Genomic DNA, 20,471 nt, shown 5'->3' on the forward strand with positions numbered 1-20,471 from the left:
AAGGAGAAAACCTTTTACAATTTTTTTTTTTAATTTTAATAGCTTGGACTTGAGATTTCTGATTAAGGACATCGGGATCATATCAATCCCGGTGGAAGTAGACAACTAAGGGGTCATTTGGTATGAGGTATAAGAAGGTATAAAGGTGGTATAAAAATTTAATACCACGTTACTACTGTGTTTGGTTAGCAAACCAGGTATAAGTTATTCAGTGTTAATTTTAATACTAGGATAACTTATACCTTATAGAAGGTGGGATAATTAGCACCGGTATAACTTATACCTTCTTATTAGAAACTATGCAATTGTCATTCTTAATACAACATACCAAACAATAAATAAACAACAATCACGACATAACTAATCCCAACATAACTTATTCCAATATAACTTATACCTGTATAAATCATATTCCAACCAAATGACCCTTAAGGAGTCGTTTGGTATGAGGTATAAGAAGGTATAAAGGTGGTATAAAAATTTAATACCACCTTAATACTTTGTTTGGTTAGCAAACCAGGTATAAGTTATCCCGGTGTTAATTTTAACACCGAGATAACTTATACCTTATAGAAGGTGGGGTAATTAGCTCTGGTATAACTTATACCTTCCTTTTAATTAGAAATTATGCAATTGTCATTCTTAATACAACATACCAAATAATGAATAAACAACAATACCATCATAACTAATCCCAACATAACTTATCTTAATATAACTTATACCGACATAACTTATACCGGTATAAATCCTATTCCAACCAAGTATTCATGGATTGATTCGATATAGCTTTGAATTTTTTTGATCTGATATCTTTTGGTATTTTATTTTTGAAAATATTATACTAAAATCAAACCTAATTTGGTACTAATTGATCTTTCTCTTTTTTGGTTTCATATTTTATAACTTCCAGTATATTCAATTTTTACCAAATTGAAGTTCCTGATTATCTTCAATTTTTACCGAATTGTGAACCCACTTTTGAAGTGGTATATTATTATATATTCCACAATCTGCAGTTTATTGTTATGTATGTATGTAGATAGTTGTGATTTTGGATGGTAAATTCAGTGTTTGCGTTTTAAGGAATAAATTATAAATTTTTTGTTAGACTTATAGAATATCTTTTATATGATTCATTCTGGATGTAATTTAATTTTTAAATTTGTGGAGCTTACATTCCTGTCTTGTGATAGATAAAATATCTCATGATGAACCTTTGCTTTAGAAAGGACTGATGACATGTTTGAAAAGTCACGTAAGAATTTTGAGTTGTCTAGTTTGTATGTTCATGTAATTATTTGGTTAATCCTAAATTTACTGTAACTGAAAGAGTGTAATTCTTCATTTCTAAAGGGATTATCATGAAAAAGTTTCTAAGAAAATTATAAATTATTGGTAATTACATGATATTCCATACAAAAAGTGACTTTTCTTCCTTTTTCCTTTTTAAAATTAAATTATTCTTTAATAGAACTCCTACTTTAGTATTGCATATAATGTTTTATTATGAGAATGACTTGTTCAAAATAATTTTATATTTGAATAACCTTGTTTTCTACTAATTATTGTCAATATTTACGTGTAGAGCCGTCAAAATGGGCTTAGCCAATGAAGCCAGCGCAACCCAACCCGCTATTAGGGTAGGGTTGGGCTAAGATACTTTCAGCAAATTGTATAATTGAGGCTAAGAAGCCCGATCCAAGTTAGCCCGCGACCCTTGAGGCTTGACCGAGGCTGGCCCGCGGGTCAATAATTTATTTAATTCGAATTTTAAATTTTAAAAAAAGGAAGTAAAGATTTAGAATGGGCGAAAGACGTAAGTCTTGCACCCCAATCATAAACTTTTCTTCCTCAATAGTCAACATACTACCGCAACTCTCTGCCTACCTCCCCTTAATCCTCAATTCTTTATCGCTACCTCTTTCCTGATCTTCGGCATCGACGACTTACTACAAGGTAATTAGTTTTTTTCTCTTGAGTTTACTAATCTTACTATTTTACAAATAAATAAGTTCAATATTTGGACTATTTAATCCATTATGTACTTGACTAATGATCTGTTTGCTTCATATTTTATTCACATGCATATATATTTCTCTATTTTACTTTGGGTTTATGTCTCTTCTATATGCATCTGTTTATGTATATGGATCATATTTTGGCTTTTATTGGTATGTTTTCAAGTCTTTTCCATTTCTTTATTAGTCATCTTATCTTGATTCTTGAAGCTTCATTAACCATTTGAAAATAAAATTATCTTATAAAATAAGACTAAAAATAAAGGGCTGGCCTGTCCTAGCCCGTGGCCCTCTTAGGGCTGGATTGGGCTAGCCATTTTAAGACCCTTTTGCATGAAGGGCCAGCCCATAAACTTTCGTGGCCCGCAAGAGTTGGGCTGGGCCGACCCGCTTTGATAACTCTTACTTACTTGTTATATTAAACCATGCCTCGAGCATGAGATTGGTATGAAGGAAGATATTTTTCTATTAAAATAAATAGTTTTATCACTTATTTTCAACAGAAATATTTGGGACCCTCTTAAATTTGGCAACTTTTATTTAGTTTCCCCTTAAATTTCACGTAGTCGTTAATACCCCTAAACTTGAACATTTGATTCTCTTGACCGCCCCTAGATGTTGATGTGGTAAATAGCGTGAATACACTCTCTTTTAGGCGCATGGGAGGGATGAAAAATCGAAAAATCAGCTTCCAAGTGAGGTATTTTTTAAATTTAATTGTCACATAATCAAATATAATAATTTATTTGTTCCAATTGTATTTCTCGTTGTTTCTTCTTAATATACATTATATTTTTTTTATTCCAATTGTATTTTTTTTAGATACAATGAATATATGTTTCAACTATACATTTCTTATCTTTTTTCCGATCCAAATTTACAAAAATTAGTTGAAACTCCATTTATTTTATCTAAATAAAAAGAAGATTTAGCAAAATAATAAAGTTCAAATGGTGTATTTTCTCCAAAAAGAAAAAAAATATTGTGTATTTTTATTTTCATGCAATGATTATTTATTTAATTTTTTTTTCTTTTTCGAGTCAAATTCGCAAATATTTGGTCAAAATTTTACTAGTATTCTTAGCTAAAATATCTATTTAGCCAATATATTGAGTTCCAACAACATATTTTTTTTATTTTTTTAGATGCAATAATAATATGTTCTAATCGTGTATTCCTTCTTTTCTTGACCAAATATGTAAAAATAACTTGATTAAAATATTATTATTTTTAGCTAAATAAAAAATTCTAATCAAAATAACAATGTTTCAAACAGAAAATTATGCAGATTTTGGCATGAAAAAACTGATTAAAACGGTTGGTGGACTTAAAAGGATAAAAATATATATTTATTGTAACATGGACAAAAAAATTCATGTGGCGGCGCGTGTGCCACACTCCCATGGATTTTTAGCGTCTAGGTCGGTTGAGGCTATGAAATTGCCTAGTTTAGGGGGTATTAAAGACCACATGAAATTAAATGCACTAAACAAAAGTTTTCAAGTTTAGGAGGGTCCCGAACTATTCTTCCCTTATTTTTTTTATGTTTAGTTGGTGAGTGAAAAACTTTTTTCGAAAAATATTTTCTAGTGTTTAACAACAACAACCACCACCCAATGAAATCTCACACGTGGGGTCTGGGAAGGGTAGGGTTATTCCTATCCTAGAAGATAGAGATGTTGTTTCTAATAGACCCTCGGCTTAAGAAAGATGAAAAGAAATAGTGAAAACAAGCCATAGCAACCAATAGGGCCAGAAAGATAATAACGACAAAAGGAAACAGTAGCAACAAGCTGTAACAATAGCAAAATACTAAAAAAAAACAAGGTGAAAGATAATAGGGAAACACCATGAACTACTAGCAATTTAAGACAAGAAAAACTACCAGACTAACCCTAAAACCATCGGTATAGAATAAAAATACGCTCGACTACCTACTAACCTTCTATCCTAATTCTCGTTATCCACTTCTTTCAATCAAGAGCCATGTCCTCGGTAAGCTGAAGTTGTCCTGCCTGATCAACCCCCTCCCCTCTCCAATACTTCTTAGATCTCCCTTTACCTCTGCTCCTACCCATCAAAACCAATTGATCGCACGTCCTAACTGGGGCATATCTGGTTTTCTCCTTTTCACATGTCCGTGTTCTGAGGCATTGAAAACCTTATTTAGAGTCACCTCAATTTGGTGCATAGTCCGGGCGCATAGCCGGAAAGCTTAAATATGAAATTTTGTGAAAAATGATAAGTTTTGACTATAAAATGAATAAATTTGATTTTGGTCAATAGTTTAGGTAAACGGACCCGGATCCGTGAGTTGACGGTCCCAGAGGGTCTGTAGGAAAATATGGGACTTGGGCGTATACCCGGAATCGAATTTCGAGGTCCCGAGCCCGAGAAATAAATTTTTAAAGGAAATTATTTTCTAAAATTTTTTAAGGAAATTTGAAATGAAGTTTGATTAGAAAGAGATGGTATCAGGCCCAGATTAGTTCCGGCGCCCGGTACAGGTCTTATATACGGTTTAAGTCATTTTTGTAAAGTTTGGTTGAAAACGGACGTCATTTGACGTGATTCAGACCTAAATTGCTAAATTTGATACTTGATGAAGTTTGAGAAAAAAAGGTTCTTGATTTTTGAGGTTTGATTCATTGTTATTGAGGTTATTTTGGCGATTTGATCGCACGGGTAAGTTCGTATAATATTTTTGAGTTAGTACGTGTGTTTGGTTAGGATCCCCGAGGGCTTGAGTGTGTTTCGGATGTGTTTCGGCAAGTTTTGAACTTAGGAAAAAGTTGCAGATTTAGAGAAGTTGCAAGTCTCTGAAGCCAGGTCTCGCGGTGGAAACTTCGCGGCCGCGGTGGGGTCTCCGCGACCGTGGTGGGATTTGTGCGGTCCGCGGTGAGCAAGGCCAAGCCTCAGCGGCCGCGCTCGATTGCTTGCGGTCCGCAGTGGAGCTCCGTGGCCGCAGTCCTTTTTATGCGGTCCGCGAAGAGGGTCTGAGAGGGGTATAAATAGACGTGATTTTCAGTTATTTTCATTTTTCAAAACTCCAAAAACATAAGAGGCGATTTTTCATACAACCTTTCTTCTCCAAATCAATTGTAAGTCATTTTTAACTAGTTTTCTTCAATCATTAACATCTTTTAACATGATTTCAACTTCAAATCAATTATTTTCATGGTGGAATTGGGAATTTTGGGTAAAACCTAAGAATATTAAAATTTGGGGATTTAGACCTCAAATTGAGGTCGAATTCCAAAACCAATTATATATCCGGGCTCGGGGGTAAATGGGTAATCGGGTTTTGGTCCGAATTTCGGGTTTGGACCAAGCGGGCCCGGGGTCGATTTTTGACTTTTTTGGGAAATCTTTATAAAACCTATTTTCATGCATTAGAATTGATTCATTTAGCATTTATTGATATCGTTAAGCAAATTGTGGCTAGATACAAGCGAGTTAGTGGTGGAAACAAGAGGTAAAGCGGTAGTTGAGGCTTGAATTGTGTTCGTTGCATCGAGGTAAGTGTTTGGTCTGACCTTAGCTTGAGGGATTATGAGTTGTGTCCTGTTTGCTTTTTGCTTCTTGTCGAGTGCGACGTATAGGCATGGTGACGAGTATCTATACGTTGGTGTCAAGCATGACCGTGGGTCTTATATTGTGGTTTTCATTATTTCATTATATTATCCATGCCTTGGTAAAGATTCCTAATTGTTGTATAAAGCTTGTGGAAAGAATTGTGACCTATGAACATTGAGGAGCATTGACTCGAGTTGTATAGTGAAATTGTGAAAGTACAAGTGACAATTGAACTTCTAGAGCATTGGCTCGAGTTGTGAAAGAATAAGTGATAATCGAACCTCTAGAGCATTGACTCGAGTTGTGAAGTGAATTGTGAAGAAAAATGAGAAAGAGTTATTAAATTGTTCCCTTGCCGGGATATTGTTGCTTTGTTAATTATCTCCCTTGCTGGGATGTTGGGATTATTGATGTTGTTCCCTTGCCGGGATTTAATTATTGAATTGTTCTATTATTATTTTGTTTATTCCCTTGCCCCTTTGTTTGTGATTGTTATTTGGGTGAGAAAGAGTGTTAAAGCACGAAGGGTGATGCCGTGCATTGTTTGTTATTGTGAGGAAAGAGTGTAAAGCACGAAGGGTAATGCCATGCCGCACAACATACCATTCTGTGCCGATAATATTGATTATATGGTGAAGAAAGAGAGTAAAAGCACGAAGGGTGATGCCGTGCATATTTTGATTATATGATTGTTTTGGTGAGAACGAGAGTAAAAGTACGAAGAGTGATGCCGTGCAAATTGTTGATTTCTGCTTCCTTGTTGATATTCTAGTTATGTTGTTTCATTCCTTACTTGATGCCTTTCTATTCGGAACTATTATCTCCCCCACAGCATGTTTCCCCCTCCCATATTGACTGGTTATTTCTGTATTTATTTTCTGCTGTAATATATATATATATATATATATATATATATATAAATGAACTGTACATGTTTATTTGGTAGTCTGGTCCTAGCCTCGTCACTACTTCGCCGAGGTTAGGCTAAAGACTTACTAGCACATGGGGTCAGTTGTGCTGATACTACACTCTGCACTGTGTGTAGATCCAGGAGCAGCTTTCGGACAGTAGTTGGAGTGCTTCCTTCAGTCCACCCGGAGACCCAAAGTAGACCTGCAGGCGTCCGCAGGCCCTAGCGTCTCCCTCTATCTCTATTTCCTGTTTCATTTCCTTTTGTTTAGAAACAGTGTACTGTATTTCTTCAGACTTTGTATGTAGTAACTCTTAGACAGTCTGTGACACCAGGTTTTGGGGTATTTGAGGTTTTAAGAGTTGTAATAGACTTAGCCTTAAGATATATAATTGTTGACTTCCACTTATTTATTTAAAATTTCGCTTTTATCATATTATCAACTTGTGTTGTTAAAAAGAAGCAAAGATGAAAGTGTAGCAAACAGTTAAGGTTTGGCTTGCCTAGCTCCCATTAGTAGGAGCCATCACGACTCCCGAGGGTGGAAAATTCGGGTCGTGACAAGTTGGTATCAGAGCTCTGGGTTACATAGGTCTCACAGTTCACAGACAAGCTTAGTAGAGTCTGAGGGATCGGTACGGAGACGTCTGTTTTTATCCCTCAGGGGCTACAGAGTTAGGAAAACCTTCACATTCATCCTTTCCTATCGTGCGATTTTGTTTCTCAATGCTAATTGAACTTCTACTCTGTTCTTTCGCATATGGCGAGAACACGCGCTTCCTCATCCTCCGCTCAGCAGCCCGAGCCCCCAACAATAGTTCCCACGAGGGGCAGAAGGCGAGGCCGAGGTAGGGGCATATCTCAGCCCCGAGCAGCAGCCCCAGTGATGGAGCCTCAGGTTGATTTGATGAGGAGGTTCTGGCTCCAGCAGTTCTGGTGGGCCCAGCTCAGGTCCCAGAGGGGTTTATTGCTACCCCAGTTCTTTAGGATGCTCTGGTCCAATTAGTGGGCCTCATGGAGAGTGTCACCCGGGCAGGCTTGCTTCCGGTAGCACCAGCCATCTCTTAGGCTGGAGGAGGGGCCCAGACTCCTGCCACTCGTACTCCGGAGCAGGTAGCTCCTCAGATTCAGACTTTAGCGGTTCAGCCAGTTAGAGCAGTACAGCCAGGTGTGGTAGCTCAGACTGGTGATGGAGTGGCTATGTCCGTCGATGCTTTGTGGAGACTGGATAGGTTCACCAAGCTTTTCACTTCTACTTTTAGCGGTGCATCTATTGAGGATCCCCAGGATTATCTAGACAGCTGTCGTGAGGTTCTTAGGAACATGGGCATTGTCGAGACCAATAGGGTCGATTTTGCTACATTTCGCTTGTCTGGATCCGCCAAGACTTGGTGGAGGGATTATTGCTTAACGAGACCAGTCGGATTGCCAGCTTTGACTTGGGAGCAGTTCACACAGCAATACCTAGAGAAGTTTCTCCCCGTTACTCAGCGAGAGGCTTATCAGAGGCATTTTGAGCGCCTCCAGCAGGGTTCCATGACTGTTACCCAGTATGAGACCAGGTTCATCGACTTAGCTCACCATGCTCTCATCATACTCCCCATCGAGAGAGAGAGAAGGTGAGGAGGTTTATTGACGGTCTTATTCAGCCGATTCGTCTTCAGATGGCTAGAGAGGCTGGGAGTGAGATTACTTTTCAGGAGGCGGCCAATGTGGCCCATAGAGTTGAGATGGTTCTGTCACAGGGAGGTGGACATGGGTCAGACAAGAGGCATTATCATTTAGGCCGATTCAGCGGTACCTCATCCAGAGGTCGAGATTCGTATGGTAGAGGCCATCCTCTTAGGCCATTTTAGTAAGCGCTCCAGGTTTTTCACGGTACTTCAGGTGGTCGTGGTCCCCAGATGCAGTATCCTGATCAGCAGTCCTATAGTGCACCACCTGCTCCTATCAGTGCACCGCCGCTTCAGAGTTTTCAAGGTGGTCATTTAAGCCGTTAGGGCCAGCAGTCTCAGCATACGAGGGCTTGTTACACTTGTGGTGATACGGGTTACATTGCCAGTTTTTTCCCTCGAGGACCGAGTAGCTCTCAACATCAGGGTTCTCGTGCTATGGTACAGACACCAGGTGTTCCACAGCCCACCCAACCAGCTAGAGGTGGGGGTAGAGGTGCTAGAGGTGGAGCTCAAGCTACCAGATGTGGGGGCCAGCCAGCTGCAGGCCGTCCCAAAGATGTAGTTCAGGATGGTGGGGCCCGACCCCGATGTTACGCCCTTCTAGCCAGACCCGAGGCTGAGGTTTCAGATGCAGTCATTACAGGTACTATTCTGGTTTGTGATAGAGATGCTTCAGTGTTATTTGATCTAGGATCTACCTACTCGTATGTGTCATCTTATTTTGCACCGTATCTGGTCATGCCTAGTAATTCCTTGAGTATTCCTGTTTATGTGTCTACACCGGTGGGTGATTCTATTATGGTAGATCGAGTCCATCATTCTTGTATTGTGGTGATTGGGGGTCTTGAGACTCGTGTGGATTTGTTGCTTCTAGACATGGTTGATTTCGATGTTATATTGGGGATGGACTGGTTATCACCTTACCATGGTATCTTGGACTGTCATGCCAAGACGGTGACCTTAGCCTTACCGGATTTGCCCCATTTAGAGTGGAGAGGCACTTTCTACCCGCAGTGTTATCTCGTATGTGAAGGCTCAGCGTATGGTTGAGAAGGGGTATTTGGCCTATTTGGTATATGTTCGTGATTCTAGTGCTGAGGTTCCCTCTATTGATTCTATGCCCGTTGTTCGTGAGTTTCCTGAGGTATTCCCTTTAGACTTGCCGGGTATGCCACCCGACATGGATATTAACTTTTGCATTGATTTGGCTCCGGGCACTCAGCCCATTTCTATCCCGCCGTATCGTATGGCCCTGCCGGAGTTGAAAGAGTTGAAAGAACAGTTGCAAGACTTGCTTGAGAAGGGTTTCATTAGACCTAGTGTTTTACCTTGGGGTGCACCGGTGTTGTTTGTTAAGAAGAAGGACGGATCGATGAGAATGTGTATTGATTACCGGCAGTTGAACAAAGTTACAATCAAGAATAAGTATTCATTGCCGAGAATCGATGATTTGTTTGATCAGCTTCAGGGTGCCAAGGTGTTTTCAAAGATTGATTTAAGATCTGGCGACTATCATCAGTTGAGGATTAGGGCATCCGATGTCCCTAAGACAGGTTTCCGCACTCAGTACGGGCATTATGAGTTCCTGGTCATGTCATTTGGGTTGACCAATGCCCCAATAACTTTTATGGATTTGATGAACCGAGTGTTCAGGCCTTATTTGGACTCATTCGTGATAGTCTTCATTAATGATATTTTGGTATATTCCCGCAGTCGGGAGGCGCACGAGCAACATCTTAGAGTGGTTCTTCAGACCTTGAGAGATAGTCAGTTATATGCTAAATTCTCGAAGTGTGAGTTCTGGTTGAGTTCAGTTGCATTCCTGGGTAATGTTGTGTCAGCAGAGGGTATTCAGGTTGATCTTAAGAAGATTGAGGTAGTCAAGAACTGGCCTATGCCAGCATCAGCTACAATGATTCAGAGTTTCTTAGGATTGACAGGCTACTACTGTCGGTTCGTGGATGGATTCTCATCTATCGCAGCCCCGATGACCAGGTTGACCTAGAAGGGTGCCTAGTTCAGATGGTCAGCCGAGTGTGAGGCGAGCTTTCAGAAGCTCAAGACAGCTCTGACTACAACACCGGTGTTGGTTTTTCCCACAGGTTCAGGGCTTTATACAGTCTATTGTAACACATCTCGTATTGGGCTTGGTGCAGTGTTGATGCAGGACGGCAAGGTCATTGCCTATGCTTCACGGCAGTTGAAGATTCATGAGAAGAACTATCCAATTCATGATTTAGAGTTGGCAGCCATAGTTCACGCATTAAAGATTTGGAGGCATTATCTATATGGCGTGGCATGTGAGGTGTTCACGGATCACAAGAGTCTTCAGTATTTGTTCAAGCAAAAAGAGCTGAATTTGAGGCAGAGGAGGTGGTTGGAGTTATTGAAGGATTATGATATCACTATCTTATATCACCCGGAAAAGGCTAATGTGGTGGCTGATGCCTTGAGTAGGAAGTCAGACAGTATGGGCAATCTTGATTATATTCCGGTCGGTGAGAGACCACTTGCTTTGGACGTTCAGGCTTTAGCCAATCAGTTTGTGAGGTTGGATATTTCTGAGCCTAGTCGTGTATTGGCCTGCACGATCGCTCGTTCTTCTTTATTGGAGCGTATCCGTGATCGGTAGTATGATGATCCCCATTTGTGTGTCCTTAGAGATACGGTGTAGCGCGGAGGTGCCAAGTAGGTTACCTTAGATGATGATGGAGTTTTGAGATTGCAGGGTTGAGTTTGTGTGCCTAATGTGGATGGGCTCCGAGAGTTGATTTTAGAGGAGGCCCATAGCTCCCGGTACTCTATTTATCCGGGTGCCGCAAAGATGTATCAGGATTTGCGGCAACATTATTGGTGGCGGAGAATGAAGAAGGATATCGTTGCATATGTAGCTCGGTGTTTGAATTGTCAGCAAGTTAAGTACGAGCATCAGAGGCCTGGTGGTTTATTTCAGAGGATTGAGCTTCCCGAGTGGAAGTGGGAGCGGATCGCTATGGATTTTGTTGTTGGACTCCCGCAGACTCAAAGGAAGTTCGATGCAGTATGGGTCATTGTTGATAGGCTGACCAAGTCAGCGCATTTCATTCCTGTAGCGGTCTCCTATTCATCATAGAGGCTAGCTGAGATCTATATCCGGGAGATTGTTCATCTTCATGGTGTGCCTGTATCTATCATTTTGTATTGAGGTACGCAGTTTACCTCGCGTTTCTAGAGAGCAGTTCAGCAAGAGTTGGGCACCCAGGTTGAGTTGAGTACAATTTCATCCTCAGACGGACGGGCAGTCCGAGCAACTATTCAGATTTTGGAGGATATGCTTCAAGCTTGTGTCATTGACTTTGGAGGCTCGTGGGATCAGTTTTTGCCTTTAGCAGAGTTTGCCTACAACAACAGTTACCAGCCGAGTATCCAGATGGCTCCTTATGAGGCTTTATATGGTAGGCGGTGTCGATCTCTGGTTGGGTGGTTTGAGCCAGGAGAGGCTCGATTGTTGGGTACGGATCTGGTTCAGGAGGCTTTGGACTAGGTCAGGATTATTCAGGATAGGCTTCGTACAGCTCAGTCTAGGCAAAAGAGTTATGCAGACCGCAAGGTTCGAGATGTGGCTTTTATGGTGGGAGAGCGGGTATTGCTCCGAGTGTCGCCTATGAAGGGCGTGATGATATTTGGGAAGAAGGGCAAGCTTAGCCCTAGGTTCATCGGTCCGTTTGAGATTCTTGATCGAGTGGGAGAGGTGGCTTATAGACTTGCATTTCCGCCGAGCTTATCAGCCGTGCACCCAGTGTTTTATGTGTCCATGCTCCGAAAATATCACGTCGATCCATCCCACATGTTAGATTTCAGCACTGTCCAGTTGGACAAGGACTTGTCTTATGAGGAGGAGCCGGTAGCTATTCTAGATCGGCAGGTTCGTTAGTTGAGGTCAAAGAGTTTTCCTTCTGTTCGTGTTCAGTGGAGAGGTCAGCCTCCTGAGGTATCGACTTGGGAGTCCGAGTCTGATATGCGGAGCCATTATTCCCATCTTTTCTCCGACTCAAATACTTCCTTCTTCTGTCCGTTCGAGGACGAACGGTTATTTTAGAGGTGGAGAATGTAAAATAAAACTTTCGTGTTCTGAGGCCTTGAAAACCTCATTTAGAGTCACCTCGATTTGCGTGCATAGTCTTGGCTTGTCGCCGGAAAGCTTAAATATGAAATTTTGTGAAAAATGATAAGTTTTGACTATAAAATGAATAATTTGACTTCGGTCAACATTTTAGGTAAACGGACCTGAATCCGTGAGTTGACGGTCCTGGAGGGTCCGTAGGAAAATATGGGACATGGGCGTATGATCGGATCGAATTCCGAGGTCCCGAGCCTGAGAAATAAATTTTTAAAGGAAATTGTTTTCTGAACATTTTTAAGAAAATTTGAAATGAAGTTTGATTAGAAAGAGATGGTATCAGGCCCGTATTTTAGTTCCGGTGCCCGGTACAGGTCTTATATATGGTTTAAGTCATTTCTGTAAAGTTTGGTTGAAAACGGACGTCATTTGACGTGATTCGGACCTAAATTGCTAAATTTGATACTTGATGAAGTTTGAAAAAAAGGTTCTTGATTTTTGAGGTTTGGTTCATTGTTATTGAGGTTATTTCGGCAATTTGATCGCACATATAAGTTCGTATGATGTTGTTGAGTTAGTACGTGTGTTTGGTTAGGAGCCCCGAGGGCTCGAGTGTGTTTCAGCAAGTTTTGAACTTAGGAAAAAGTTGCAGATTCAGAGAAGTTGCAAGTCTCTGAAGCCAGGTCTCGCGGTCCGCGGTGGAAACTTCGCGGCCGCGGTGGGGCCTCCGCGACCGCGGTTGGATTTGTGCGGTCTGCGGTGAGCAAGGCCAAGCTTCCGCGGCCGCGCTCGACTTCTTGCGGTCCGCAGTGGAGCTCCGCGACCGTAGTCCTTTTTATGCGGTCCGCGGTGGAGCTCCGCGGCCGCAGTCCTTTTTATGCGGTCCGCGGAGAGGGTCTGAGAGGGGTATAAATAGACGCGATTTCCAGTTATTTTCATTTTTCAAAACCCCAAAAACATAAGAGGCAATTTTTCAAACAACCTTTCTTCTCCAAATCAATTGTAAGTCATTTTTAACTAGTTTTCTTCAATCATTAACATCTTTTAACATGATTTGAAATTCAAATCAATTATTTTCATGGTGGGATTGAGAATTTTGGGTAAAACCTAAGAATATTGAAATTTGGGGATTTAGACCTCAAATTGAGATCGGATTCCAAAACCAATTATATATCCGGGCTCGGGGGTAAATGGGTAATCGGGGTTTGGTCCGAATTTCGGGTTTGGACCAAGCGGGGCCAGGGTCAATTTTTGACTTTTTGGGTAAATCTTTATAAAACCTATTTTCATGCATTAGAATTAATTCATTTAGCATTTATTGATATCGTTAAGCAAATTGTGGCTAGATACAAGCGAGTTGGTGGTGGAAACAAGAGGTAAAACGGTAGTTGAGGCTTGAATTGTGTTCGTTGCATCGAGGTAATGTCACGACCCGGATTTCCCACCCTCGGGAGTCGTGATGGTGCCTACTAATGAGAGCTAGGCAAACCAATCCTTAACTGCTTACATCGTTAACAATTACTTCTTTTAACAATTATCGGGGATAGCATGAAAGCAACGGAATTAAATAAATATGCAGAAGACTTAAATTTAAAGAAAACTGAACAATAATGCGAGAATCAACAGATGCCTCTACCCAAGAATTGGTGTCACATTACTCACGAACTTCTAAGAGTGCTAAATACAACCGTTTGAAAGAAAATATAAACTGTTTGTATCGAATATATGAGATAACAAACGGAAATAAAAGATAGAGGAGACGCTGGGCCTGCGAACGCCTGCAAGGCTACCTCAGTGTCTCACTGGACTGAAGGATGGCTCCCGCGCTACTGCTGCTGTCCAAAACCTGGATCTGTGCAAAAGAGCACAGAGCGTAGTATCAGCACAACCGGCCCCATGTGCTGGTAAGTGTCTGGCCTAACCCCGGCGAGGTAGTGACGAGGCTAGGACCAAACTCCAGATAAACCTGTACAATTATATAATATATGACGAAAAAGTAAACAAGTAAGCAGTTAAAGCTGGGGAAGGGGAACATGCTTCGGGGATAACAGTTAAAAGAAATAACAGGGAATAATAAGGAATCTAGCACTATAACTTCTATCACAAATGAAGAAAATAAATGCAACTTTCACTTTCAGTTTCCTCTTGTTGCAGGCGTGCAACCCGATCCCATTTCTCATATCTCGTGGTAGGTGTACCACCCGCTCCCATTTCATTTTATCTCGTGGTAGGTGTACCACCCGCTCCCATTTCATTCTATATCGTGGTAGGCGTACCACCCGCTCCCATTTCATTATATCTTATGGTAGGCGTACCACCCGCTCCCATTTCATAATATCTTGTGGTAGGCGTACCACCTGCTCCCACTTCATCAATCTTGTGGTAGGTGTACCACCCGCTCCCATTTCATTCTATCTCGTGGTAGGCGTACCACCCGCTCCCATTTTATTATATCTTGTGGTAGGCATACCACCCACTCCCATTTCATAATATCTTGTGGTAGGAATACCACCCGCTCCCATGTCATAATGTCTTGTGGTAGGCGTACCACCCGCTCCCATTTCAGTTCATCACACAATCACAAGAAATCCCAGCAAGGGAACATAAGTAATATAATAACTTCCCGGCAAGGGAACAAGGATATCGAAATAGTCATCCCGGCAAGGATGAATCAGCTATAACCCATCTCACTTTGCTAGTACTCAGTTCAATTAATGGAAATACTTAATCATAGAGGATCATTAATTAAAGTATACAAGGTGTCATTCAAAAATACGACAACTTTCAAGTTAAGACCCACGGTCATGCTTGACACCAACATATAGATACTCGTCACCATGCCTATACATCGTACTCAACAAGAAGCAAGTAGCAAATATGACTCAACTCCTAATCCCTCAAGCTAGGGTTAAACCAAACACTTACCCCGATGCCTTGAACACCACTCAAGTCTCAATTATAGCTTTACCTCTTAGTTCCACCACCAATACGCTCGAATCTAGTCATAAGTTACTTAATCACATTAATAAATGCTAAATGAATCAACCCCAATGCATGACAATGAGTTTTCCAAAATTTTACCCAAAATTCAAAATTCACCCCGGGACCACGTGGTCACAACCTGAGGTTCGGACCAAAATCCGATTACCCATTCCCCCACAAATTCAAATATATGGTTTGTTTTGAAATCGGACCTCAAATTGAGGTCCAAATCCCTAATTTTAGAAAACCTAGGTTCTACACACATCACCCAATTTCCCCATGAAATTCTTTGATTTGAAGTTGAAATCATGTTAAAAGATGGTAAGAAGTGAAGAAAATAAGTTAGAAATCACTTACCAATCATTTCCGAGAAGAAATGTTGTTTGGAAAATCGCCTCTTATGTTTTGGGGTTTTGAAAAGTGTAAAATAACTGAAATTCACGTGTATTTATACCCCTCTGAAGTTCCCACTGCGGACCGCGGTCGCGCATGCTTCCTGAAGACATGCGGATCATTGCCTCGTGCGGACCGCACCAAGCCGACCGCGGCCGCACAACACCCACCGCGGACCGCTCAAGGCGACCGCGGCCGTGCTGGCCCCTCCGCGGCCGCATGTGATTGCTCGCGGACCGTGCAAGTGGGTTCAGAGACCTGTCAAAATTCCTGAACCTGCAACATCTGATCTTCTAAAGCCTAAGGCATCCCGGAATCTACTAGAAACTCACCCGAGCCCTCGAAACTCTAAACCAAGCATGCACACTACCTCAAAAATACCCTACGAACATATTCGTGTGATCACATCACCAATATAACATCATGAACATCGAATTGAGCCTCAAGATCCATGAAATTTCTCAGATTTCCTTTTAAACATCAATTTTCCCAATTTGGGTCCGGATCACGTCAAACGACGTCTGTTTTTGACCAAACTTTACAGGAGTGATTCAAAACATATATAAGACTGGAAACCAGGTGCCGGAACAAAAATACGGGCCCGATACCATTGCTTTCTAATCAGATTTCATTTCCATTTTCTTTAAACATTTTTAGAGAACAATTTCACTTAAAAATTCATAACTCGGGCTGGGGACCTCGGAATTCGATTCCGAGCATACACCCGAGTCCCATATTTTTCTACGGACCCTCCGGGATCATCAAATCATGGTTCCGGGTCTGTTTACCTAAAATGTTGACCAAAGTCAAATTTATTCATTTCGAGGTCAAAACTTAGCAATTTTCACAAGATTTCACATTTAAGCTTTTCAACTACGTGCCTGGACTGCGCACACAAATCGAGGCAACTCTAAATGAGGTTTTCAGGGCCTTGGAGACACAGATTTCAATTAAATACAGGTGATGACCCAAAAGGGTCATCACATTCTCCACCTCTAACACAATCGTTCGTCCTCGAGCAGACAGAAGAAGGAAGTACCTGAGTCGGGGAAAAGATGAGGATACTGGTCCCGCATATCGGACTCGGACTCCCAAGTCGATGCCTCAGAGGGTTGACCTCTCCACTGAGCAAGGAAAACTCTTCGACCTTAGCTGGTGAACCTATCGGTCTAGAATAGCCACCAGCTCCTCCTCATACGACAAATCCTTGTCCAACTGGACAGTGCTGAAATCTAACACGTGGGATGGATCGGCGTGATATTTCCGAAGCATGGACACATGAAACACTGGATGCACGACTGATAAGCTAGGCGGCAATGCAAGTCTATAAGCCACCTCTCCCACTCGATCAAGGATCTCAAATGGACCAATGAACCTAGGGCTAAGCTTGCCTTTCTTCCCAAATCTCATCATGCCCTTCATAGGCGACACTCGGAGCAACACCCGCTCACCAACCATAAAAGCCACGTCTCGAACCTTACGATCTGCATAGCTCTTTTGCCTGGGCTGAGCTTTACGAAGCCTATCCTAAATGATCCTGACCTTGTCCAAGGCCTCTTGAACCAAATATGTACCCAACAACCGAGCCTCTCAAGGCTCAAACCATCCAACCGGAGATCGACACCGCCTACCATATAAAGCCTCATAAGGAGCCATCTGGATACTCGACTGGTAGCTGTTGTTGTAGGCAAACTCTGCTAAAGGCAAGAACTAATCCCACGAACCTCCAAAGTCAATAACACAAGCTCGGAGCATATCGTCCAATATCTAAATAGTCCACTCGGACTGTCTATCCGTCTGAGGATGAAATGCTGTACTCAACTCAATCTGGGTGCCTAACCCTCTTTGAACAGCTCTCCAGAAATGCGAGGTGAACTGCGTACCTCGGTCTGAAATGATAGATATTGGCACACCATAAAGATGAACAATCTCCCGGATATAGATCTTAGCTAACCTCTCGGAAGAATAGGAAACTGCCACAGGAATGAAATGCGCTGACTTGGTCAGCCTATCAACAATGACCCAAACTGCATCGAACTTCTTCCTGGTCAACGGAAGTCCAGTAACGAAGTTCATAGTGATTCTTTCCCACTTACACTCGGGAAGCTCAATCCTCTGAAATAAATCACCAGGCCTCTGATGCTCATACTTAACCTGCTGACAATTCAAACACCGAGCCACATAGGCAACGATATCCTTCTTCATTCTACGCCACCAATGATGCTACCACAAATCCTGATACATCTTCGCGGCACCCAGATGGATAAAGTACCAGGAACTATGGGCCTCCTTTAAAATTAACTCTCGAAGCCCATCCACATTAGGCACACAAACTCGACCCTGCAATCTCAGAACTCCATCATCACCTAAGGTAATCTGCTTGGCACCCCCACACTACACCGTGTCTCTAAGGACACTCAAATAAGGATCATCAAAATGCCGATCACGGATACGCTCCAATAACGAAGAACGAGTGACCGTGCAAGCTAATACTCGACTAGGCTCAGAAATATCCAACCTCACAAATCGTTTGGCCAAAGCCTGAACATCCAAAGCAAGAAGCCTCTCACCGACTGGAATATAAGCAAGACTGCCCATACTGGCTGACTTTCTACTCAAAGCATCGGCCACCACGTTGGCCTTTCCTGGGTGATATAGGATAGTGATGTCATAATCTTTCAACAACTCCAACCACTTTCTCTGCCTCAAATTCAACTCCTTTTGCTTGAACAAATACTGAAGACTCTTATGATCCGTGAACACCTCACATGCCACGCTATACAGGTAATGCCTCCAAATCTTCAATGCGTGAACAATGGCTGCCAACTCCAAATCATGCATTGGATAGTTCTTCTCATGAACCTTCAACTGCCTCGAAGCATAGGCAATGACCTTGCCATCCTACATCAACACTGCATCAAGTCCAATGCGAGATGCATCACAATAAACGGTGTAAGGCCCTAAACCTGTGGGCAAAACTAACACCGACGCCGTAGTCAGGGCTATCTTGAGCCTCTGAAAGCTCGCCTCACACTCGTTCGACCATCTGAACTGGGCACCCTTCTGGGTCAACCTGGTCATCAGGGCTGAAACAGATGAGAACCCCTTCACGAACCGACGATAGTCGCCTGCCAATCCCAAGAAACTCCGAATCTCTGTAGCTGACACTGGTCTAGGCTAGTTCTTGATTGCCTCAATCTTCTTTGGATCAACCTGAATACCCTCTACTGATACAACGTGACACAGGAATGCCACTGAACTCAACTAGAACTCACACTTCGAGAACTTAGCATATAACTGACTATCCTTCAGAGTTTGAAGAACCACTCTGAGGTGTTGCTTGTGCTCCTCCTGGATGCGGGAATATATCAGGATATCATCAATAAAGACTATCACAAACAAGTCCAAATAAGGCCTGAACACTCGGTTCATCAACTCCATAAAATCTGCCGGGGAATTGGTCAACCCGAATGATATAATCAAGAACTCATAATGCCCGTACCGAGTGCGAAAAGCTGATTTAGGGACATCGGATGCCCTAATTCTCAACTGGTGGTAGCCAGATCTCAAGTCAATCTTTGAAAATACCTTGGAACCCTGAAGCTGATTGAACAAATCATCAATCCTCGGTAGTGTATACTTATTCTTAATTGTAACCTTGTTTAATTGCCGGTAATCAATGGATATTCTCATCGAACCATCCTTTTTCTTTACAAACAAAACCAGCGCACCCCAAGGCGAAATGCTGGGTCTAATGAAACCCTTCTTAAGCAAATCCTGCAACTGTTCCTTTAACTCTTTCAACTCCGGCGGGGCCATACGATATGGCAGAATAGAAATGGGCTGAGTGCCCGGAGCCAGATCAATGCAGAAATCAATGTCCCGGTCGGGTGGCATCCCCGACAGGTTAGAAGGGAAAACCTCAGGAAACTCACGAACCACGGGCACAGAATCAATATAGGGAACCTCAGCACTGGAGTCACGAACATAAGCTAAAGATGCCAAACACCCCTTCTCGACCATATGCCGAGCCTTCACATACGAAATAACACTTCGGGTAGAATAACCAGGAGTCCTTCTCCACTCTAAATGGGGCAAACCCGGTAAGGCTAAGGTCACGGTCTTGGCATGACAATCCAATATAGCATGGTACGGGGATAACCAATCCATTTCCAATATAACATCGAAGTCGACCATGTCTAAAAGAAACAAATCAACACGGGTCTCAAGACCCCCAAACACTACAATACAAGAACGATGAACTCGGTCGACCACAATAGAATCACCCACCGGTGTAGACACATAAATAGGAATACTCAATGAATCACTAGGCATGACCAGGTACGGGGCAAAGTAAGATGACACCTACGAATACGTAGACCCTAGATCAAATAGCACTGAAGCATCTCTATCACAAACCAGTATAGTACCTGTAATGACTGCATCTGAAGACTCAGCCTCGGGCCTGGCTGGAAGTGCATAACATCGGGGCTGGGCCCCACCACCCTGAACTGCCTCTCTGGGATGGCCTACTGCTGGTTGGCCTCCACCTCTGGCGGCTTGAGCTCCACCTCTAGGACCTATACCTCCACCTCCACCTCTAACACCTCTGCCCCCGCCTCTAGCTGACTGGGCAGGCTGTGGGATCTAGTGCCTATACCATAGCACGAGAACCCTGATGCGGAGAACTGCTCGAAGCTCGATGGCAATACCTAGCAATGTGCCTCGTGTCGTCACAAGTAAAACAAGCCCTCAGTTACTGGGGCTGACGACCCTAGAAACTCTGAAGCGGCAAGACACTGATAGGTGCTAAT

Source organism: Nicotiana sylvestris, chromosome 12 (assembly GCF_000393655.2).
Source record: "Nicotiana sylvestris chromosome 12, ASM39365v2, whole genome shotgun sequence".
Classification (NCBI taxonomy): domain Eukaryota; kingdom Viridiplantae; phylum Streptophyta; class Magnoliopsida; order Solanales; family Solanaceae; genus Nicotiana; species Nicotiana sylvestris.